The sequence below is a fragment of the Marmota flaviventris genome, chromosome 6 (assembly GCF_047511675.1).
Source record: "Marmota flaviventris isolate mMarFla1 chromosome 6, mMarFla1.hap1, whole genome shotgun sequence".
Classification (NCBI taxonomy): Eukaryota; Metazoa; Chordata; class Mammalia; order Rodentia; family Sciuridae; genus Marmota; species Marmota flaviventris.
This window is the reverse complement of record NC_092503.1, coordinates 41,333,368-41,341,270: the sequence shown is the minus strand read 5'-3', so window position 1 is coordinate 41,341,270 and position 7,903 is coordinate 41,333,368. Positions and strand designations below refer to the sequence as shown.

Sequence of the window (7,903 nt, the reverse complement as noted above, 5' to 3'; positions counted from 1 at the left end):
AAATCATGGCATTTGCAGGGAAATGGATGGCATTAGAGCAGATTATGCTAAGTGAAGTTAGCCAATCCCTAGAAAACAAATGCTGAATGTCTTCTTTGATATAAGGAGGGGGACTCAAAACAGAGCAGGGTGGAAGAGCATGAAAAGAAGATTACCATTTAGAAGGGATGAGAGGTGGGAGGGAATGGGAGAGAGAAGTGGAATTTCATGGAAATGGAAGGATACCCTCATTGTTATACAAAATTACATATAAGAGGATGTGAGGGGAAAGGGGAAAAAAAGAGAGAAATGAATTACATTAGATGGGGTAGAGAGAGAAGATGGGCGGGGAGGGGAGAGAAGGGGGAATAGGAAGGGAATAGGAAAGGCAGCAGAATACAACAGACACTAGTATGGCAGTATGTATAAACTTGTATGTATAACCAATGTGATCCTGCAATCTGTACACATGGTAAAAATAAGAATTCATACCCCACTTGAATCAAATATATGAAATATGATATGTCAAGATCATTGTAATGTTTTGAGAAACCAATAAAAATTAAAAAAAAAGAAACAAGAAGAGACAAGGCCCATATTAAAGAGATTTAAAAATTCTACTGAAATCTATAAGAAAATGTTTGAATAAATTATGAGGTATTAAAAAAAGTACAAACTTAATATCTTGCATAGAATTTATCACCCTATGTTTATAGACTCAAAAACTTTCATGATTTTAATTTTCAACTGTGTTTTAACAAAGCCACATTATTAAGGGCTCTCTACTTCTGGCTTATTCTTTCTTACTTAGTCTTTTCTCCCATATGAGAACCTCACCACCACAGTCATCAATGGCTGACCTTGCATTATAATTCAAGGATCACTCTATGTAACATCTTCTCCATTGATTGACTGTATTCAATTTCAGGCTTCATAGCAGGAAATTCATATATATATATATATATATATATATATATATATAATCTCACAGCTTTATGTTGTTCACAATATCTACCACAAGGCCTTATACCTTTTAGGCACTGAATATATGTATAGGGATACACTTATGATTCTTGGGTGCTTTTTGTCACATGTGCTGGAGAATGAACCAGAGTTTTCCCTTCGTATCCCCATAGTTTCCAGGAATATTCCAAACATATTTAGAATTAGAGAAATGCTTTTATTTGGACGGTCAGTTTTGAATACATTAGGTAGGTATCTCTCACAGACAGAAATATAAAATGACAAACAGCTGTGGTCAGAGTGAACCATGCTAAAAGACTGAATCTGAGTGATCAGAAATGCCTTTCAGCAGTAGGAGCAACAACCACTGGAACCAGATTCAAGCCAAATGTGATAGGTCTTACACTGAAAAAGGATCATTATTTGTGATTTAAAACAATAAATAAACACAGAACACCTAAAGAGAAGAAGGCATCCTGCTATAATTTGGATCTGGAATGTTGCCCAAAGGTCATGTGTTGAAAGCTTGGACCCCAATGTAACAGCATTCAGAATGGACTCTACAGAAAGGTGAATTGAATCCTGAGCTCTAACCTCATCTGTGGATCGATCAATCCACTGATGGGTTCATGATTGGACAGGACTATTGGGAGTTGGTAAAAACTGTGGGCAGTAGGGCCTAGTTGGAGGGGAGGTCATTGGAGTTGATTCCCTGGAAGGGTACACCATATTCCTCAGTCCTTTCTTCCCCCCACCATTTCCCTGATCTCCATGAGATGAGCAGCTCTGTTTTGAAGCCAGGCTCTCTGCCATGGTATTCTGCCTCACTTCAGGCCATAGCAATGGAGCCGGAAATTGAACCAAAATAAATATGTACTCATTTAATTTTCTCAGGTATGTTGTCAAAGTGATGAAAAAGCCTTCTAACACACACACACACACACACACACACACAGGAGGAATGGTCAAAAGGGAGAAAAGGATACTTGGTATTGTTGATGGCTTCTTCAACAGTAGACACAGCTGGGGTACAGCATGGATTCTCAACTTCAGCAGATGCTAAAAGGGGCTTAAATTTTTATATTCTTCTTTTATGAAGAGAGATTGACTAATTCAGGCCTGATTTCTCTCTCAGATTTGGAGATGAATAAGAAGGACAAAGAAGATTCCCTTTTCTAGCATAGGACACAAATGCAGTCACTAGTTTCTGATAGCAATCTGAGGAATTATGTCTACTTGCTCTATCTTGAAGGCAAGAGACATTATGAGGTGATTAATATAATCCTTAGAATCTATTTAACCATTAATTTTCTTAAAATTCTTCCTTTTTTAAAAAATTTTATTTCTGCCACCTTGAGTATTTGTTCCCTGAATAGACATATAGAAAAAACAGCTCAAGGAAAACAGTCTCCTGAATATGTGCTTCTGGGAAGAGAGTTATGGGAGCAAATCCAAACCCCTTCTAAAGGGTAATAAGGAAAATGATCCTAAACAAAATAAAAAGCAAATATGAACAAAGTGGCAGCAGGCTCTATTTGTTGGCCACTTTCTCCGCACCAGCCATTAGGTGAGAACTACACACTATGTTCTCATTTACTCTTCAACTCATGCCTGTGAGAGAGGTTTTATAAATGCATTCTGTCGGTTGGTTTAGCTCCAAAATTCCTTTGGTCCCAATTGGTATGTCTGTTACAGCCCACGTGCTTCATCTCTTTGCTTTGTCCCCAACTCTACAAAACTGCCTCCTCATTAACTTATTGGAATTTAAACACCTTAGAAAGCAGGGCCTTATCTTAACTCCTTCTGATACTTAATTCTAGGTATGGGATTTAAATTTAGGATTGTTACTCCATAGTAGAAAATTTCCCAACTTTTTATTTCACTCTGTACTGTTTAAACCTGGATTATATTTGGCATTGATAAACAATAATAGGTTAAGTGAACATCAACCTATTGGCTCTAAAACAAATTTTCTTAAGTGAAATTGAAGTGGAATTTTTGAGCACTTAAATAAACTTCAATCAGAATTTACAAGGACCATATAATATTAAAATGAACTCAAAAATTTATAGATTAAGAGCAAAAATTTATTTTTGGAAAGGGTAAAGATGGTTCTTTAGTGACATATAATCCATATTATAATTTGAATTCTGAGAATGATTAAGACTTTGTGATGGTTAATTTTATATGTTAACTCGTCTGGGCTAGGATGCCCAGATATTTGGCCAACTATTATTCTGGGTGTGTCTGTGCTGGTGTTATGGGGTGAGATTTACTTTTGAATCGGGGACTTTTAATTAGTAGATTGCATTCTGTAATGGAGCGACACCTCACCTTGTCAACTAAATGCACCTGAATGCGACAAAAAGTCCACCTCTCCCAGACAAGAGGGCACTGTCCAGTGAACTATCTTTGGATTTCATCTACAACATTGATTCTTTCTGGCTCCACAGCACACTGCCTTTGGACTCAAACTAGAACACTTTCCTGTAGCTCTAGCTCCTCCCAGCCAACCCTGCCCAATCCTGTGAGCCAATAGCTGACAGGCAAGTGCAGGGAAGAAGCAGGGGCCCTGCAGGGGGTGAGTGAGCTACTGGATGCCAGTCCCTGGTCAAAGCCCAGGACAGGCTTCTGAGTTTACAGGCAGGAAGGGATGGCTGGGGTTGGCAGAGCCCCAGGAACCTCGCGCTGTGAGGAATTCTGAGCGCTTGCGTCATAATTGACCCCAGCAACGCTGGAGGACGTTGGGGGCAGAGAAGTGGATGGTGATGGACGCGGTTTTCGGAGCTGGTCCGATGGATCTCTGAAGTGACCGCGATGTCGTCCTGGTTTGGAGGCCTGTGCTCAGGCTTAGGCCACTTCTTGTGTCAGGTGGGGAGCAGCTTGGCTTCCTTCACTGGCCATATCTCCAGCTTCACCAGGGAAATACTTCTGGATGACTTAGGAGACCTAGAAGCAGCTTTACATCATTGTTGGAGAAAGGAAATGGAAACTACTGATTCCACACTAAGATGTGAGAATGAAACACGGAAAAAGTATTGTACTGATCTGGAAAAAAAGCATGAAGCATCAGAGCTGCAAATAAAGCATCAGTCTGTAAGTTACCAAAATCAACTGCAACAGAAAGAGGGAGAGATCAGCCATCTTAAAGCAAGACAGATTGTACTGCAAGATCAAGTGTTCCAACTACAGGCAGCTGCTCAATCAGTACCTTCAGGAGCTGGTGGTGTACCAACAACTGCACTGGCTCCATTGGATTCCCGCATCAGTAGTCATTTTTCAGCCTTTCGTGATGATGACATGGACTTTAGTGACATAATTTTATCACAACAAGAAACAAACAGATTGTCAATTGAGGTTGCAAGACATGAATCTGAAGTTGGCCACTCGAGGCAGATTGCTGAGGCTCAGGGAACACATCATTCTGACACAAGTGAAATCTGCAAAGTACAAAATACTATCAAGACTCTTCAACCAAACCAAAGTCCATACACAGATGATCATCAGCATGAAATGTCAGTTTTGGAGCACAGTCCTACTGTGGCAGAAAAGGGAAAAATCCTTCCACAGAGTTCAGCAGTGGAAGAAGTGTTCAGGCTACAACAAGCCCTGGCTGATGCTGAGAAGAAAATCATGAGACTAAATGGCTTAAACCAGGTTAACCATCTTGCAGAAGACAATCTGAAACTTAAAATGCATGTTGAAGCTTTAGAAAAAGAGAAGTCATCATTGAGTCAAGAAAAAGAGGAACTTCAGATGTCACTGTCAAAATTGAGCTATGACTATCAAGTCATGAAAAAGAGAACTTCAACAGACATGAATTTGAATGTACAATTACTAGACTTAAAACTTCACTTGAAGGCAAAGGAGGAAGAACTGAATCAGACTATCAATGAAAAGAAAATGCTGATAGCTGAGTTAGAAGAACTGGATCATCAGAATCAGGAAGCTACAAAGCACATAATTTTGATAAAAGATGAGCTATCAAAACAACAAAATGAAGGAGACCTTGTCATCAAGAAGTTGGAACAAGAACTAGGTGATGAAAAACAGAGAGTTCATCAACTTGAGGATGATAAAATGAACATATCCCAAGAGTTGCATGTGCAGAAGGAGAAGTTAACTAGGAATGCACAGAGCCTCAGTGATTTGCATTTAACCAAGCAGAAGCTTGAAGGTAAAGTAGAAGACTTAGTAGATCAGCTAAATCAGTCACAAAAAAATAGTTTAAACATCCAGCAGGAAAACCTTGGGCTTAAGGATCACATTAGACAAATTGAAGATGAGCTGTCTGGATTTAAGAGTAAGTACCGAAGTTCTCTGAATGAAGACTCTAACAGTCATTGTAAGGATGACATGCTTAAAGAACGGGAAGCTGAAGTTAGCAACTTAAGGCAAAATCTTTCTGAAGTAGAACAGCTCAATGAAAATTTAAAGAAAGTTGCTGTTGATCTCAAAACGGAAAATGAAATGTTGATTATAGCATGTGAAGATGTAAGACATGAGTTGGAAGAATCTATTGCTGCTAACAATCAAATCTCTCAAGAAAAAGACACTATCATGGAGACTCTCAAAAAAGACAAAGAAGAGATTGAAGCCAAACTGCACCAGGCAGAAAAAAGACTGTTGGAAGAAGCAAATAATCACAGGCAGACTATTCAGGAACTCTCCAAAGCACATAATTTGAATACCTCTGCCTTAAAGCTGAAACACGAATGTGTAGTTCAACTCACTCAAGAGAAGGACTTTGAAATAGCAGGACTCAAAAAGAATATTGAGCAAATGACTGCTGGTCAAAAAGAAACTGAGGAAATTTTGGCATCTTATATAGAAGAACAGAAGCAATTGATACAAGTCATAAATGAGAAAGAAGTTTTTATTGAAAAACTCGAAGAAAAAAGTTCAGAACTACAAAAGGATTTAGATAAGTGTTCTCAGGCCTTAAGAGAAAATGAAACTTTAAGGCAATCCATTGAAGGAAAGGAAAGAATTCTTGCCTACATGAAAGCAGAAAACAAGTATCTGCAATTAGAGATGGAAATACTTAGGGAACAGCACAATCAAGCTGTACCAGTGGCTAAGCCTAAAGCTCTTGATGCTATCACAGAACTAGAATTGGAGGTATCTCAACTGAATATAGTCAAAAATCATCTGGAGGATGAAATTAAAGAAGATCTGAATATAATTGAAAATCAAAACAAGCGTAAAATGCAACTACTTCAGTCTTTACAGGAGCAGAAGGAGGAAATGGATGAATTGAAGTACAAATATGAGCAGATGAATGCTGCGCATAGCCACTTAATTTTAGAAAAAGAGGACGAAATTAAGAACTTGCAGAAAACTATTGAAGAACTAAAAGCCCAGTTGCCTGGAGAAAGAGGAGATGCTCAAACACTGAATTCTGATATTTTTCAAGAGACCAAAGTAAAAATCCTAAGAAAAAAAGAGGTTCAACACTTACGGGACCAAGAATTACGCCTAAACCGGGAGCTAGAAAGGCTACGCAGCCATCTCTTGGAATCAGAAGAGTCTTACACTCAGGAAATTTTGGCTGCAGAAGACAAGGAGATTAAACTGAGACAGAAAGTCACACTCTTGGAGGAAAAGCTAGTTGCATCTTCTAAAGCAAGTCACCAAGCCAGTGTGCAGATAGAGTCTCTGCAGGAACAGTTGAGTCTGGTCTCTCAACAGAGGGATGAGAATGCACTGCAGCTTTCGCTCTCCCAGGAACGAGTAAGGCAGTATGCCCTGTCATCAAGTAACCTGCAAAGGGTTTTAGAGCACTTCCAAGAAGAAGAGAAAGCTATGCATTCTGCTGAATTAGCCAAAGAAAAACAGTCGATAGCTGAATGGAAGAACAAGGCTGAAAAGCTAGAAGGAGAAGTATCATCATTGCAGCAACCTTTGGATGAAGCAAACGCTATGTTGGATTCTGCTTCCAGACTGAGAGAAGACTTAGATCTCAAGGAAGAACAGATGGAAGAACTGAAAAAACAAAACGAGCTCCGAAAAGAAATGTTTGACCATGTACAACAGAAATTGTCGACTTTGGTCAGCAGCACAGAAGGAAGAGTGGACAAAGTCCTCATGAGAAACCTTTTTATTGGTCTTTTCAAGACACCAAAAGACAAACATCGTGAGGTGTTGCTGTTGATGGGGAGCATCCTGGACATTCCAAAGGAGGAATTGGAGCAATTGTTGAATGAATATTATGGTGGTGTCAGTAAGTGGATGAGTAGTTGGCTTGGAAGGGCATCGAAAAGTGTCTCCAACATTCCTTTGAGACCAAATCAATAACCTGTGCTTAATAGTTCTTTTGCAGAACTCTTTGTCAAATTTCTGGAAAAGGAGTCTCATCCCTCTGTTTCACCACCAAAAGTTTCTGCCCATGCCATGGACTGTCTAGACTCACCAGGAAGGAGACAGCAAGTTGTAAATGTACCAGGAAATGTTAAAGATGCTCCCGAATTAAGAGCTGGCAGAAGCACCAAGGGGAATCCATTCTTGGTCCCCCGTTCAGCAGCTGTGCCTCTTAGTAAGCCTAGCTGGCGTTGGACTTGGTGGACCTGGGCATCCTCTTTTTAAACCCATTGCAGATTTCTGGCCTACCTTTACACCTTTGTCAGTGTCCCCGGACAATAGTACCAGAGTTGTACTCCAGGATCTTCTAAATATTTAGCATTTTAAACAAGCCATAACACTTTTTGATGTTTTACAGCATGGCCTTTTGAAAAAGTACTCATGTATTTGTAGACAAAAAGAGAAAGCAAAAAAGCTGGTATATGTAGGTTTATAGCTACTAGGTATTTTATTTTATTTTTTGGGTTGTTGTTATGTTTTTTTGCTATAGTTCTTTTTTAAAAATTTGTTTTGTTTGTTATAGCACTTTTTTGTTTATAAAATTTTGTTCCAATGTAGCAGTTAATCATCACCAGTCATCAATTCTGATGTACTTTTGTGA

The 7,903-nt window shown here is 39.1% G+C and overlaps 1 pseudogene; it reads left to right on the top strand.

Moving 5' to 3' along the window:
• Positions 1 to 3,759: 3,759 nt before the first annotated feature.
• On the top strand, positions 3,760 to 7,527 carry LOC139706111 (thyroid receptor-interacting protein 11 pseudogene; annotated as a pseudogene).
• Positions 7,528 to 7,903: the final 376 nt, after the last annotated feature.